The following is a 16,487-nucleotide window of genomic DNA, read 5'->3' on the forward strand; positions in this document are numbered from 1 at the left end:
CCAGAGGGAACCCTCCTGGAAACCATGAGCCCTGCTGAGGGTGTGTCAGTGTCAGGTCCATCACACTGCCCTGGTGGAGCAGGCTGACAGCTGGGGAAGCTGTGCCTGGGCGAAGCAGGTCATTTAGGGGAGCTCTGCTTTCTGTCCAACTTTGCCGTGGACCTAAAACTTCTCTAAAATATAAAGCGTAAAAGGAAGAATGAATATTTTGATGGAGGGGTTGGCGCTGTGGCATAGTAGGCTAAGCAGTGCTGGCATCTATATGGGTGTTGGTTCATGTCCCTGCTGCTCCTCTTCCAATCCAGCTCTCTGCCCAAGTCCTTGGGCCCCTGCACCCATGCGGGAGACCCATCAGCAGCTTCTGGTTCTTGGCTTCGGATCGGCCCAGCTCTGCCCCTTATGGCCATCTGGGGAATGAACTAATGAATGGAAGACCTTTCTGTCTCTCCCTCTGTCAACTGTTTATTTTCCTGAGTTGTTTCTAAGCTTACATACTGCGACTTTCTTTTTCTTCCTCTCTTCATACAAGTGAAAATTGTTTAAAGAAATAAAGGAGCAGGCATTTGGCCTAGCACCGAAGACACCTGTAACCCACATAAGAGTACCTGGGTTTGATACCTGACTTCAACGTCCTGCAAACACAGATGCTGGGAGACAGCAGGGGATAGCACAGAGACTCACATGGAGTTCCTCAGTCGTGGTTCTTGTAATCCTTTAGGGACTGAACCAGCAGATGGGAGCGCTCTCTCTCCCTCTTGAACAACTGCTTTTTTAAAAGCTTTATTTATTTATTTGAAAGTCAGAGTTACAGAGAGGGAGGAAGGGAGGGAGGGAGGGAGGGAACAGCATTAATCTTCTATCCTCTGGTTCACTCCTCAAGTGGCCCAAATAGCCACAGCTGAGCAAGGCCAAAGCCAAGAGCCAGGAGTTTCACCTGGCCCCCCATGTGGCTGGCAGGGGTCCAAACACTTGGGCCATCTTCCACTGCTTTTCCAGGCGCATCCTCAGGGAGCTGGATTGCAGGTAGAGCAGTAGGGATGCTAACCAATGTCCATATGGATATGGGTCAGCTTTACACCACAGTTACTCTGGCCCCATTGAATACATTTAAAAAATTAAGAAAAATATAATCAGATAATTGTGTGCTTACTTTATCATTTTAAAGGTCTATGATGACTTTGAATATTCAGTACTGACAGATCTTTTTTCTGGGAGCACACAAGTAACTACCTCCATATTTTCTCATTTCTCCAATGAGAAGATATGTTCTTCACAAACAAAGTAGTCTGGATATTTTAAAATAGGTGAACAGTTAATAGATATCAAAACACTGTCACGGTGTATTTATATGTCAACACCCAAAGAAAATTTCTGACCTCACAAATCTGCAATTTAATCTACTACGAGATTCCTAAATATGAAGTTAAAACCAGAGAAACATCTGATTTTAACCAGAGATTCTAGAGTAGAAACACAAACCAATATGTACATTATAAAATTACACAAGGAGCTCATTTTGGTCACTTGAAGTGTTGTTTTTATACCTGCAATGATTGGCTTATTTCAGGATCCAAAGTAAACTAACAGATTATTGGGAGGAAAATACTGTGTTGGCAAGAAGAGAGTGGCACATTCAGTACGTCTCCGACCTCCCCAAGTTCCTGAGTTCCTTCATGCATGTCGGCCAAGGAGCTGTACGTCATTTACTAATGCATTTTCATTTGTTTAAAAAAAAAATTCCACAAAGACCTGCGCTTCTACTGTTTTCAAATGACAACAGAAAAAGTTTGGTAGAACAAGTTCTACGTTTCAGGATTCAGAAACAGAAACCAAAACCAAGAGAAAAACAAAATCCATGAAACCAGTATGAGATTAAAGGATAAAAACTATGGAAGAGCTTTTTCCGACTCTGCTTCAAACAGCTAAAGACGAGACCAGGGGCCGGTGCTGCGGCTTAGTGGGTAAAGCCTCTGCCTGCAGTGCCCCCATCCTACATGGGCACCGATTCAAATCCCAGCTGCTCCACTTCCAATTCAGCTTCCAGCTAAAGCACCTGGGAAAGAAGTGGAAGACGGCCCACGTGCATCCATGTGGGAGACTCCAAGTTTCAGATCAGGCCAGCTCCGGCCACTGTAGCCATTTGGGGAATAAATCAGTGAGTGGAAGATCTCTAACTCTCCACTCTCTGTAACTCAGTCTGTTGAATAAATAAATATTTTTTTTAAAGCAAAGATCAATATACAAGAACTCAAAAACAGGAGCAGGTATTTGGTCTAGTGGGTAGATGCCCACATCCCATATGGGAGTGTTGGTTCCAGCACCAGATCCACTTCTGATTCCAGTTTCCTGCTAATGCACACTGTGATTTGGTTCCTCCCACCCATATAGGAGATGTGGACTGAATTCCAGGTTCCTGGTTTCAGCCTGGCCTAGCCCTGGCCAATGAGAGCATTTAGGGAAAGAACTAGTGTACAGGAAATCTGGCTCTCTGCCTTTTAAATAAATATAATGAATACATGAAAACTGAAAAATAAATCAATGGGAGCCTGAATGTCTTCAAGTTTTCTTCTCTGAGTTTTCCATTTTTTCCCAATACTAAAGCTCTACTTAAAGTTTAGTAAGAAACATTATTAACAAACTGCTAACATCCACCTTATCTAAGAAGATACTACTGGCCCTCTGAGACATCAGTCACATGCATTATTACTTACACAATGGTGTTGGCTTAGGGGCAAATCCAACCTTTCTCTTGGCCTTCATACGTTTTCTGTCAGTCAGGCAGGGATCCACAAAAAAAGCAAAGTTCCTCGCTCCCACACCTTGTCTTCATAATCATCACCTGAGCCCCAGTCTCAACCTGCATGTGTTGCTTGGGTCTTTGTGTTCAGATTTTCTGGATGACAGAACAAGCAAAACAACACACACATACTCCTTCAGCTTCTGCCGACGGTCTCACTGTTTATGAGGCTCTGAAGTGGCCCATAAGGCCAGTGTGAAACCAGGACCTAGTGGAACACACAGCTTCCTAGGTGAAATGATAACCTGGTGCCCTTTAAAATTAATCCTGTTGGGGTGGCCACTGTGACACAGTGGGTTAAGCCGCTCCTTGTGGCACTGAAATCCTATCACACTGCATGAGAAGAAACCGCACCTCTGCTCCTAACCAGCTTCCTGCTGATGCTCACCTCGGAAGGCAGCAGACGACAGCTAACGCATGTGGGAGAGCTGAAGGGAGCTCCTGGCTCCTGGCTACGTCTGGTCCAACTGCAGCTGTTGTGGGCATTTGAGGAGTGAAACTTATTTATTGGAAAGTCAGACACAGAGATACACAGAGAGATCCCATCCACTGGCGCTCTCGCTCGCTCACTCTCTCTCTTTACTGCTTTGCTTTTCAAATAAATAAAACTAAACTAAAAAAAATTAATCCCATTTCAATGCTTGCTCAACGTTTATTTTGAGCAAGGAAAGAATGAAGAAATAAAACCTGGGGGCAGCTGACAACCTCTTCTATTCTGGATTCTTCAGTATGGGGAAGAGAATTGTAAATACTCAACTGTTGACAAAATAAAAGGACATGGAATCCACTGGACCCAGTTTCATGAGAAATCTGTTCGATCACTTATTGCTGCTCAAGAGTGTCCCTCAGGACTCTCAAACGACAACGAGTAACCACTCTCTACTTGAGAAAATAATTGACAATCTTCTCCATGTCACCAGGTTTCCACAGTGCCCAGTGCTCATTCATGTTCTACCATCTCTTGGACAATGACAACATGAGGGCTCCCAGGCTAGCGAGCCCCTCACCCAGCTCTGCTAAGAAGAGCAGTATGGCCAGTGGCCTTTGGCCCTTGAGCCTGCTCCCTATCTCTCCTACTCCTTAAACCATGAAAGGAGGTGCAGGTGTTTGGCAAAGTCGTTAAGGTGCTGCTTGGGATGCCCACCTCCCATGTCATCACCCACAGTGATGGGTTCAAGTCTTGGCTCCGCTCTCCATTCCTGTCTCCTGCTACTGTGCATTAAGCAGCAGCCTGTGAGGGCTGAAGAAGGTGGGCCCCTGCTACTCAGGTGGGAGATGCAGACAGAGTTTCTGGTCCCTGGTTTTAGCCTAGAGCAGCTCTAGATATTGTGAGAATTTGGGGAGTGAACCAGTGGGTATGAGATTTATTTCAAATAAATAAAAAAGTCTTGAAAAAGGCAAAGCAAATTCCTCCAAGCTTGTTCACTTCAGAAATTATGACTGAACCCTAAGGGACAGAGTGTCATGGCTTGGTCCTGAGTTGAGATCAAATATAAGGTATATCAGAAATGTCATGGAAAAATGAATCTAAGCATAGTTTTGTCCCAATACACATTTTTTATGAACATTTTCAAGACCCTTCATGTAAGTCTCTCAGAGATTCACTATTCTTAGTTTGAGGTCCTATTAATTTTATTTAAGGTTGCATCCTAAACACTTTCCTATCTTCAAAAATCGTTTTTCATGGTAATGGCCAAAATTTGCAGGTTTCATACATGCTAAATACTCTTCATACTAACTTTATACAAGTAATTTCATTCTTATTCTTCCACTATTTATTTAGAAACCTGCTTATTTCCAAGATTTCACTCTTTCCAACAGTGCTTCAAGGAATATCTGTATCTTGTTGTTCAGAGTGTTACCTGTGCTTTAGGTAAAAAAAGGAAAGCCCCTCTGGCAGGTGATTCAACTGGGAGGAGAAAGGAACACCTGGCAATCTCATGGGAACTGTTTTTTTGACAGGCAGAGTGGACAGTGAGAGAGAGAGACAGAAAGAAAGGTCTTCCTTTGCCGTTGGTTCACCCTCCAATGGCCGCCGCGGCTGGTGTGCTGCGGCCGGCACACCGCGCTGATCCGAAGCCAGGAGCCAGGTGCTTCTCCTGGTCTCCCATGGGGTGCAGAGCCCAAGTACTTGGGCCATCCTCCACTGCACTCCCTGGCCACAGCAGAGAGCTGGCCTGGAAGAGGGGCAACCAGGACAGAATCCGGCGCCCCAACCGGGACTAGAACCCGGTGTGCCGGAGCCGCTAGGTGGAGGATTAGCCTATTGAGCCGCAGCGCTGGCCTGGGAACTGTTTTTGAACTACACAAACTTATCCCACCCCTACTGCACCTGTGATGCACCTGGGCCTGCATCCTGCCAGGTGGGCAGGGTGTGTGAGTTTTCTCCCAAACGATTCATTCCTTTCTTCTACTTGCCACCCCCATTTCTATGAGCCACTAGGATAGTTGAAGGAGACCATTAGACTTCAGTCTGCACCACGCATCCTGTCCTCATGTGACTGCTGGCCTGGCCTGCTCCCCATGATGTCATGCCCTCCTGCTGCCCACCCTGCTACCCCAGAGCTTCACTGAGGGTCTTGGGTGAGCTCAGCCTGTTTCATTGTTGACTGCAATGAAAACCAACATAGTGTCTGGTCGAATGAGACAAAGAAATGGAAGGATCCATAAAAATCCTTTTTCAAACAGCAAGCCACTGACAGAGGAGAAAGAAAACTGCAGGGCGGCCAGAGTGAGTTCCTGTTCTTCGCCTCTTCCCATTCCAGAGCTATGCTTCTCAACCTTATTTCCTACTTCAACTCCCCTCCTTCCCCAAGGACATTTGGCAAACTGTGACAACATGATGGTTATCACACCTGGGGCAGGTGTGGGGTAGTGGGCTCCTGGCATCTTGGAGGTGGGAGCCAGGGATGCTAATAAATACCCGATGATGCAAAGGACAGTGCCCTCCTCACACCCTACTGATAAAACAATCACCCGGCCCCAGATGGAGACTGGCGAGCCCTGCTCCAGAATGTGCGTTTCCAGCTGCCCACTGCTCTTCCTGCTCCCCCACTGTGGATGAAGCAGACCCAGACTGCCACCCGTCAGTTTTCTGCAACCCCATCCTTTCTCCTGCCTCTATGTCCAATGCTCTACTTTCCCCAGGTCCCAATGGAAAGATGACGACATTTAACCAGACAACTTAATGACTTTAAATAATTTCCTCTGATAGTCAGTCTGTAGTTGGCGAACCTTGAGCAGTAAGGTTCTTGAGCAACAGGACTCCGTATGCCTTACATAACATCTGGGAAATTGTGCAGAGATGAGAATAGACTGAGTCCCGCTGCACTGGGAACATGATCCGTGACCTGCGGTGTTTTGGCATCACTGTCCTTAGATGGCCTTGAATCATGGCTGCTGAACTTCATTCTTTTAGAGCCATTTCTAGTTCTCTAGATGAACGTACTGCTTTCTTTGGATATTCCTCCACTTTCTCAGTCCTTTGAGCCATGACTCAGATCCCAACAATTACTCCTCGCTCCAAAATGTTACTATAATTAGCATTCCTATTGAACTTAAACATACAACAAGGAAACAGAACTGATGTTACTTGATAACATACTTGACAAAACATATGCCTTGAAGACAAGTGCCCTTTGCGGAAGTTTTTAAAAAAACGCTTAACATTCAGGTCTGAATGTTTTATTGCATTCATTTTACCCACTGTGTTCATTTTGAACTGCTGGGTAAGATTGAGCCTGCAGAATGAACTTTAAAGATTTAACAACAAAAGGGTTGATAAAGGGTCTGGCTTTCACACCTGTCTTCAATGCATCCGCACTAGATTTCAAATGCATTTATCCACGCAATGAAGAGCTAGGAGCAAAGAGGGAAATAGCTGATGTGTGGTCCCATCAAAGACCTGAGCAAAATGCCAGCTGCTTGTATCTACCACACTTTTGGGACTCTACTAAGCATCAGTTTCCTCCTTACAATCCTGTAAGGTAAGACAAAGAAATTAAGACTCAAAAAATACATGAGAAAACCTCAGGGCCATACAACTAAGCAGTGGCAGAGGCAGATTCTAAGCCCAGATCCTGTGGGATCAAAGCCGATGCTAAATACTAACACTTAGTATTATGGGGCATATGTTCTGAAAGAGCTATATGGTGGGGGCAGAAGGAGCTCTGGCTCCGAGGTTCAGATGCCTGCGTCCCACAGAGGAGTGCCCGGGCTTGCTACTCAGCTCTACTACCACTAGCTCCCCGCTAACATGACCTTGGGAGGCAGCAGGGATGGCTCAAGTAGCTGGGTCCCCACCACTCAATATTTTATGGATAAGGAGACTGAGGCTAAGAGAACTTACACTGGGGCTGGCACTGTGGCATAGCTGGTAAAGCCATCTCCTGTGACACTAACAACCAATATGGGCGCGGGTTTGAATCCTGGCTGCTCCACTTTCGATCTGCCTCCCTATTAATTGCCTGGGCAAAGAAGTGCAGGGTGGTCTGAGTGCCTGGGCCCTTGCTACCCACAAGGTAGACTTGGAAGAAGCTCCTGCTTCTAGGCTTCAGTGTGGCCCAGACCCAGCTGTGTGGATGGAAGATGGATCTCTGTTGCTGACTTTGTTTCTCCCTCTATGAACTCTTTCAAATAAATAAAGAAATCTTAAAAAAAATTTTACATCTAATTGCAGATGTGAAGAGGTAAATGGTAATTTTTTTTTAAATATTTATTTATTTGAAAGGCAGAGAGGCAGAGGCGGAGAGAGACACAGAAAGAGGGAAATGTCTTCCATCCGTAGGTTCACTCCCCAAGTGGCCTCAACGACCAGAGCTGGGATGATCTGAAGCCAGGAGCTTCTTCCAGGTCTCCCACATGGATGCAGAGGCCCACGCACTTGGGCCATCTTCTACTGATTTCCCAGGCTATGGCAGAGAGCTGGACTGGAAGTAGAGCAGGAGGGACTCGAAGTGGCGCCACATGGGATGCCGGCATTGCAGGTGGCGGCTTTACCAGCTACACCACAGTGCCAGCTGCAGAACTTGGTTTTCAGCATAGTTTGACTGCTGTAAAAACTGTCCTTCTAAGAATACTCATACAATGTATGGCCCCCACCACCCCGTGCCATTTCCACAACCCCAAGTAGCCCTCTGTGCATCATCTACCAAATTGTATTACATGATCCACGGCAAGCAATGCTGGTCTCTTTTATAGGCAGAAAAAATTAAAGTTCAGATAGTGTGCATACTGTATCCAAAACCACACACCTCCCACCATGCACAGACTAAGTAAGGAATGTTTATTGAAACTCACCCCAACAATTATTTTCAAGCTCTATCAGAGTGAGTGCCTGCTGTATGATGGAGGCACCACTACAGCTCTAAAAACACAGTGTTTTACATACACATGTGCATACACTTACATGCATTAAAAAAGAAGGAGGTGAGGGGTGGCCACTGTGGCACAGCAGGTTAGCCTGCTGCTTGAGAACCTGCACCTCGTATCAGAGTGCCACTATAACCCGCAGCTTCTGACCCAACTTCCTGTTACTGTGCACCCTGGGAGGGTAGCAGATGATGGCTCATGTAGTTGGGTCTCTGCCAACTACCTGCGAGACCCAGACGGAGTTCCAGGTTCCTGGCTTCAGCCTGACCAGGCCCTGCTTGTTGTAGACATTTAGGGCCTAACCAGGGGACATCACATCAATCTCTTTCCCTCTCTCTCTCTGCTGTTCAAAAAAAATAAATTAAAAAAAAAAAAAAAAAAAGACCTCCCTTTATAGTATTCAGAAGGAACCAGTCCTGTTGACAATCTTGATTTTAGCCTCCAGAACTGCAAGACAATAAATTTTTGTTTATCTACACCAGTCAGGGAGTGGTGTTTTACAGAGGCCCTATGGAAACTAACACATTCTTTCATGAAGTTTCTGTAGAAAGAGATTTAATAGAGGGAATTAGATGTTTACAAACCTGCTGGAATGGCCAGAGTCACTTCCAGGAACTACTCCACGTAATGTCTAAACTGGTGCACTGACAATCACGGATACGTTTGTGCCAGCCAGGAGCTGGTTCCCAGGATCTCCTTACCTCGATCATCATCTGAGATTCAGGGAAACATCAGTTCTAGAACCACATTATGGTTCTCACGATCCGTAGAAGAAAAACAGATGCCTTGTATAACTCCTGTGTCTTATTTTTTTTTTTTATTTTTAAAATGTATTTATTTGAGAGGCAGACAGGGACAGGGACAAAGTTTCCATCGACTGGCTCACTACCAAAACGCCTGCAATGCTTGGGGCTTGGGCTGCTGAAGCTGGGCGCGCAATCCACATGTCTCACATTCGTGGCAAGGACCCAATTACTAGAGCCATAGCAGCTGCCTCCAAGGCTCTGCACAGCTGGACTGAAGCTAAATTCCTCTTCATATAAAAAGTGGGCAAACTGAGCTGGAGAGGAGATAAACAGGAAGGTGCGAGGAGCTTCTAAGAATGCCAAACATTAAGGGCTCTGTTGTAAAGAGGCTAGTGGGAAATTCTGAGCAAGAGCAGGTGAAGTGGTCTAAAGACTGGGATGCTACCTGTTGGCTTTGCTGTGAAACAAAATGACTCTATGAACTCATTTGGAAAACGTGCCCCGCATCTATGAGGTTACAAGGATTCAAGGAAGAGCTAAGTTCTCTGGGTGTGTAGGTGAGGACCAACCGGAAGCAAACACTCAAGAGAGATTGGACAGGATCTGAATGCCCAAGTTGCCTTGTCCTCCAGAGCTCCTGTGCTGTCACACTGCCCTCTAATGGGCTGTCATTATCTTGCCAGAATCAATTTCTGGCTTCCAAACCATCTGGCCCACTCCACCATATGCAGACAATTTCCTGCACCTGCTAACTATGTGTGTTAGGCTTGAGGCCTAAGGAATCGTGCAAAGGGATTAAAGTTGTTTACTTCACCATATTTGCAAAATACAAGCAGTTTCCAAAATACGACAGAGGCATCCCCATGAGAGTTGTTATTTTTATGTTACTGTTGAGTCTACAAACAGTACTAGGATTTGAAGGAATGGATAGTGGCAGCCTGGCTGTGACTAATGATCAAAATGTTGGCCTAAAATGACACTGGGCACATACTACAAAAATAGTCTCAATGACCTTCTCCAAGAGCTATTCATTGCCAGTTATTAATTTAATTCAAAATTAACTTCCTCTTATTAGGGATTTTTAGTTAGAACAAAGCCAGCCAGCTCCCCGGCTAAGTAACTTGGCAGCTGCTCTGACGAGGAGAACTTGCCAAGCCAGCCTCATGCGTGCTGGCTGGGTTTCACTGCAAGTCCTGGCTGTAGTTGCACTGGTCGTGAGCAGCTGAAGTCTGTGACCCCACAGTTTCCAAATAAAAGAAAAGGAGCCTCAGGTCCACATGGCCGATGTTACAGAATAAACAGCATACCAGGTAGTGGAGAAAACCAGCAAAATAATCCACCTCTACCAGTACTGAGCTCACAATTAGTGATGTAGGGGTGGGCTGGAGAAAATGTTACCATCATGTAGACAAACTAGCAGTTTGTCTTCCAGCAACATACAGTGCTGGGCCAAGGACTAAGTGCCTAGCAAGTACTTAATAAAAATGAGAGGACTTTAAAAAGTTCATGTGAAAATGTAATTAAAAGATGTTTATTCTCATGAAAAATAAATTTGAAATTCATGCCTAGTTTAAAAAACTTTTAAATTTGCCGGCGCCGCGGCTCACTAGGCTAATCCTCCGCCTAGCGGCGACGGCACACCGGGTTCTAGTCCCAGTTGGGGCGCCGGATTCTGTCCCGGTTGCCCCTCTTCCAGGCCAGCTCTCTGCTGTGGCCAGGGAGTGCAGTGGAGGATGACCCAAGTCCTTGGGCCCTGCACCCCATGGGAGACCAGGAAAAGCACCTGGCTCCTGGCATCGGATCAGCGCAGTGCCCCGGCCGCAGCGCGCCGGCCGCGGCGGCCATTGGAGGGTGAACCAACGGCAAAAGGAAGACCTTTCTCTCTGTCTCTCTCTCTCACTGTCCACTCTGCCTGTCAAAAAAAATAAAAAAAAAAACTTTTAAATTTGTGTTAATTTTATTAGAAAGGCAGAGACAGAGATCATCCACCCACTGATTCAGCCCTAAATGCCTCTAACAGCCAGCACTGGGCCAGGGCAAAGCTAGGAGCCTGGAACTCCACCTGGGTCTCCCAAGTGGATAGGGACCCAGTGCACGAGCCATCCCCTGTGCCTCTCGGGCACATTATCAAGAACTCGGAATGGAAGCAGAGGAGCTGGGACTCGCTTGCACCAGGCATTCCAATATAGAATGCAGGCATCACGGCATCTTAACTGTTCTGCCCAATGTTTGTCTTCATTCCTATTTTTTTCATAATACACATTTTCCATGAACTAATTTTTCTGACAGGCGGGGGGAGGGAGGAAGGAGGGAGGAGGGGGAGAGAGAGAGAGAGAGATGGAGGGAGAGAGAGAAAGGTCTTCCTTTTCCGTTGGTTCACCCCCCAGATTGCCGCTGCGCCGATCCGAAGCCAGGAGCCAAGTGCTTCCTTTTGGTCTCCTATGTGGGTGCAGGGCCCAAGCACTTGGGCCATCCTCCACTGTCTTCCTGGGCCACAGCAGAGAGCTGGACTGCAAGAGGAGCACCGGGACAGATCCAGCACCCTGACTGGGACTAGAACCTGGAGTGTTGGCGCCGCAGGCGGAAGATTAGCCTAGTGAGCCACAGGGCTGGCCTTCCACTAACTTTTTGAAGATCTTTATGTTTTCAATGAATGAGAGAATGCATGATGAAGAATGACAGCATACTGCAGGGTTACGAGTTTGCTGAACAGCCCATTTTCATCCTTGCTCTGCCACATACCAGCTACGTAGATGTACCGTCTCTAGAGGCCCAGTCTCTGCATCAGTAAACCTATCTCATTAGGCTATTATAAAATGCTTAGCATGGTGCCTTGTGCACAATTAGCACTCAATAAGTTACAGCTTGATAATACTGTGTGACATGAGAGCAATTAATAATCGGAATTAGAATTCCTACCTTGTTGCACAGCAGATTGAGCCATGGCCTGCAGTGCCACAACCCATGTGAGTGCTGGTTCAAGTTCCTTGCTGCTCCACTTCCAGTCCAGCTCTCCACTAATCTATCTGGGAAAACAGTGGAAAATGGCCCAAGCATGTGGGCTTCTGCCAAATAACATCAGGGAAACCCAGATGAAGCTCTTAGCTTCTTCCTGGCTTTGGCCTGTGATGCCCTGGGCCACTGGGGTCATTTGAGGAGTGAATGAGTAGATGGAAGGTATCTATTTCTCTCTTTAACTCTTCCTTTCATGTAAGTAAACAAATCCTCAAAAAAAAATTCTACCAGGGGCCAGCACTGTGGCACAGTGGGTTAACGCCCTGGCCTGAAGCGCTAGCATCCCATATAGTCGCCGGTTTGAGTACCGGCTCCTCTTCCGTTCCAGCTCTCTGCTACGCCTGGGAAAGAAGAAGATGGCCCAAGTCCTTGGGCCTCTGCACCCGTGTGGGAGACCCGGAAGAAGCTCCTGGCTTCATATTGGTGCAACTCCAGCCATTGCAGCCAATTGGGGAGTGAACCATCGGATGGAAGACCTCCCTCCCTCCCTCCCTCCCTCCCTCCCTCTCTCTCTTCCTCTCCTTTTCTCTGTGTAACTCTCACAAATAAATCAATCTTTTTTTAAAAAAATCCTACCTTATATGCTATACATGTACATTTCAAAACATGGGACACTTACTGAATTTGGGAATAAATTTTTTGGTTTATTATTTTCATTTTGTTTGACAAGCAGAGAGTCAAAGACAGAGTGACAGAGATTACCCATTTGCTTGTTCACCCTCCAAATGCCTGCAATAGCTAGGGCGGAGACAAGCTGAAGCCAGGAGTCTGGAACTCAATCCTGGTCTCTTGTATGTGTGGCAGGAACCCAAGTACTTGAGCTATCACTTGCTGCCTCCAGTATCAGTAGCAAGCTAAGTAGTCAAGACTCAAACCAAGCACTCTGATACGGGATGTGGGCATTCCAAGGGGCAACTAAAGTGCTATGCCAAATGCCTCCAGGAATTTTTAAAAATGTGAATAAAGGACATTATTCTCTCAAATCACTTTATCCCATGTGGAAGGAAACATGACCTCTGGAGAGAGTGACTCATATTCTTACTGTTCCACAACCAAAGGGACAAACATTTTGTTTCAAGCTTATTAGAAAGCTCTTGGGGGGCCGGCGCCGCGGCTCACTAGGCTAATCCTCCGCCTTGCGGCGCCGGCACACCGGGTTCTAGTCCCGGTCGGGGCGCCGGATTCTGTCCCGGTTGCCCCTCTTCCAGGCCAGCTCTCTGCTGTGGCCAGGGAGTGCAGTGGAGGATGGCCCAAGTGCTTGGGCCCTGCACCCGCGTGGGAGACCAGGAAGAAGCTCCTGGCTTCGGATCAGCGTAGCTCTGGCTGTAGCGGCCATTTGCGGGGTGAACCAACGGAAGGAAGACCTTTCTCTCTGTCTCTCCCTCTCACTGTCTGTAAATCTACCTGTCAAATAAATAAATAAAAAAATCTTTTAAAAAGGTCTTTTGAGACCACATGTGATAATGGCGTAATGAGATTCCACAACTACCCACTGAAGAACACATCATCCTACTTTAGACAAGAAAAGAAACACTCACAGACTAAATGCTTTTCTATAAGCAGGAGTGTTCTGAACTCAAAATGCAAAACCCCAAATTGATTTTCTATGTTTCCTCCAGTGAAATAAATTGCACACAGAGTATCCTCCCTTATGTGGAAAAACAACTGCTATCAAATTATAGCCAGTCTTTTTCAAGGCCTCATCCCTTCCTGTTTCTTATTCTCTGTGCCTGATTAACTCAATCCTCTAGAGCCTACACAGCTCTGGAAATCTTGTTTAAAGTGACGGGCGGTGGCAGCGACAGCACGACTTTTGAGCGATAGCCAGGATGAGATCTCTTCTCCTTTAAAAAAAAAATCACATGTGAATACAAGGCTCTGGATGGTCTATCCCAACAGATAACTTCTAATGTGAATCGAAACATACAATGCATGCAAAATCCATGACATTTTGCCTTCTGAAATACATGCATGCCTGTTCTGCTAATTTTGCCACTACCAAGTAGAAATGGCTGCTAGTGCCACAAATAAGAGACAACTCTGGTAGTTGCCTCATTTTTGCCTTAGGGCATCTCAACCTTCAAAGCCCGTGTCTAAGCCCACGAAGCTTCATTAAAGGTCTATCCCCTCCGTCTGCCTTTTCTTGGAAGGAACAGAACTCCTAGTTTCCTCTTTAAGAACAGAAGTCCTAGCAACAGAGGGCTGAGAAACAGAACAAGTAATACTATTATAGAATATTAGCATTAATAGAAGATAAACGAAGTTGGAACAAAATGCTTTGCTGTCCCTTCTTTGGACTGCTGAAATGTTTGTCTAACTTTAATGCTGGATTTCTAAGTTTGTTTCTTTTTTTTTTTTAAGATTTATTTATTTATTTCAAAGGCAGAGTACAGAGAGGCAGAGGCATAGAGAGAGGTATCTTCCATCCGCTGGTTCACTCCCTAAATGGTTGCAATGGCCGAGCTGAACTGATCCAAAGTCATGAGCAAGGAGCTTCTTTCAGGTCTCCCATATGGGATGCCGGCGCCGCAGGAGGAGGATTAACCATGTGAGCCATGGCTCCGGCCCCCTGGCCTGGATTTTTAAGTTTCAAAAATAAGCTTATGGCCTGTGCCACGGCTCACTAGGCTAATCCTCTGCCTATGGTGCCAATACCCAGGGTTCTAGTCCCAGTTGGGGCGCCAGTTCTGTCCTGGTTGCTCCTCTTCTAGTCCAGCTCTCTGCTGTGGCCCGGGAAGGCAGTGGAGGATGCACTAGGGCCCTGCACCCGCATGGCAGACCAGGAGGAAGCACCTGGCTCCTGGCTTCAGATCAGTGCAGCGCGCTGGCCGCCGTGGTCATTTGGGGAGTGAACCAATGGAAGGAAGACCTTTCTGTCTCTCTAATTCTGCATGTCAAAAAAAAAAAAAAAAAAAAGTAAGCTTTTATTTATTTTCATTTACTTGAAAGGCAAAATGACAGAAAGAGATGTTTCATCCACTGGGTCACTTTCCAAATGCCTTCATCAGCCAGGGCTGGGCCAGGAGCTCAGAACTCCATCTGAGTCTCCCATGTGGGTGCAGGGGCCAAAGCACCAAGCCATCCTTTGTTGCATCTCAGGAAGCATCAGCAGGAAGCTGGACCGGAAGTGGAGCAGCAGGGACTCACCCAGCACTCTGATAAAGGATACGAGTGTTCCCAACAGTGGCTTAACTGTGCCACACGGTCCACCTGAGCTCTCAATTTTAATGTATATATTAACATACACATTTCACTTACTTCAAAGGCAGAGACACAGAGAGAGACAGTTTCCTTGGGAAGCATGTTGGCATCTCAAAGCCCACTCAGCTGGGCGTGGGCCTGGCGGAAATCAGTAGTCAAAAGTTCAGTCCTGGTCTTTCACGCGGCTGGCAAGAATCCAATTAAAAATCTAATTAAGCCTCCCATGGGTGCACATTAGGACACTGAAAAGGAACGGAGTCGAGGCTGCAACCCAGGTATTCCAATCACGATGTGGGTACTCACGACGAACACCTGGCCCAAATTCTTGCTTTTCCTAAGAACCGAAGGGAAGGTTCACAGAACGTCAGCAGATGCCCGAACACCACTAAAGTAGATCTTCAGGCCTGAGACAGTTTACATATGGTTTGTCCCCTCCAAACCTTATGCTGAAATGTAATCCTCATTCTGAGATATCAAGACGTGCAACAGGTGACTAACAGGTGACTGGCTCCACCCTCACGAGCCAATTAATCTGTTTATGTGACTGATGGATCCATGGACTAACAGCCTCGCTATCGAGCCAGCCTGGCCAGGTCTCTCCCCAGCTCCGCCCGGCCGTACGATGCTCTGTGCCATCTGAAGCCCACCTGCAGTACTGCGTATCAGACATTGCAAACAGGCGGAGACAAGGTCTTACTGTATCTCAACCAAATTTCGTTCACTCGTTCGAAGCGGTTTCTTACGCACTTAGCATTTGTGCTGCTGAACCCATCGAGCATGTTCCCCGGGGCCAACGTGGGCGCCCAGCGGAGTGCCCAGCGCACAACTTCAGCCACGGTGGGTGTCCTGACCTCCTGGAAACTGAGTGCAGAGGCCTCAGAGCACCCTAGGCGTGTACTTACAAAGGGGCCATCCCCTGTGCCCTGCGTCGCAGGGTGAACTCACCTGCTTCGTGTCTCGGCCCAAACGTCACCTTTACGAGGCAGGAACCCACCCGAGGGCGGGCGCACAGCAAGGCATGGCATCTGCCCGAAAAGAAAGGCACCATTCAGGAACGAACAGCCGGAGCAGAAGTGAGGGAGGCAGACACCAGCCTCGACGTCCCCGGCCACGCGGCCACCGCGAACGCAGCTTTACACGCACTTCAGAGGCCGAAAGCCCGCTCCTGCCCCCACCGCACTCCCACACGCTCAGGTTCGGTTCCGAACCAATGCCCGGGGGGACGCGCGCACCCTGGGGCGGGCAGAGCTGCACCCGCCGCCCCAGCTACCGCCCCTGCGGCCAAGGGGCTTCCCCCACCCGCCCTGCTCTCGAGGACACTGGGTAGGCGGGACGCCACTGCCGCGCACTCACACCCA

At 47.3% G+C, this 16,487-nt stretch overlaps 1 long non-coding RNA gene across 9 annotated transcripts in view; it reads right to left on the minus strand.

The window, feature by feature from the left end:
• LOC103348951 (uncharacterized) overlaps positions 1 to 16,487 on the minus strand; it is a 52,532-nt gene that overhangs the window by 35,907 nt on the left and 138 nt on the right. For all 9 annotated transcript variants that reach the window (XR_011379063.1, XR_011379060.1, XR_011379057.1 and 6 more), the window contains exon 2: positions 16,075 to 16,154. This is a non-coding gene — a long non-coding RNA (uncharacterized lncRNA). The remainder of the gene's footprint in view (positions 1 to 16,074; positions 16,155 to 16,487) is intronic.

The sequence above is a fragment of the Oryctolagus cuniculus genome, chromosome 9, assembly GCF_964237555.1.
Source record: "Oryctolagus cuniculus chromosome 9, mOryCun1.1, whole genome shotgun sequence".
NCBI lineage: Eukaryota > Metazoa > Chordata > Mammalia > Lagomorpha > Leporidae > Oryctolagus > Oryctolagus cuniculus.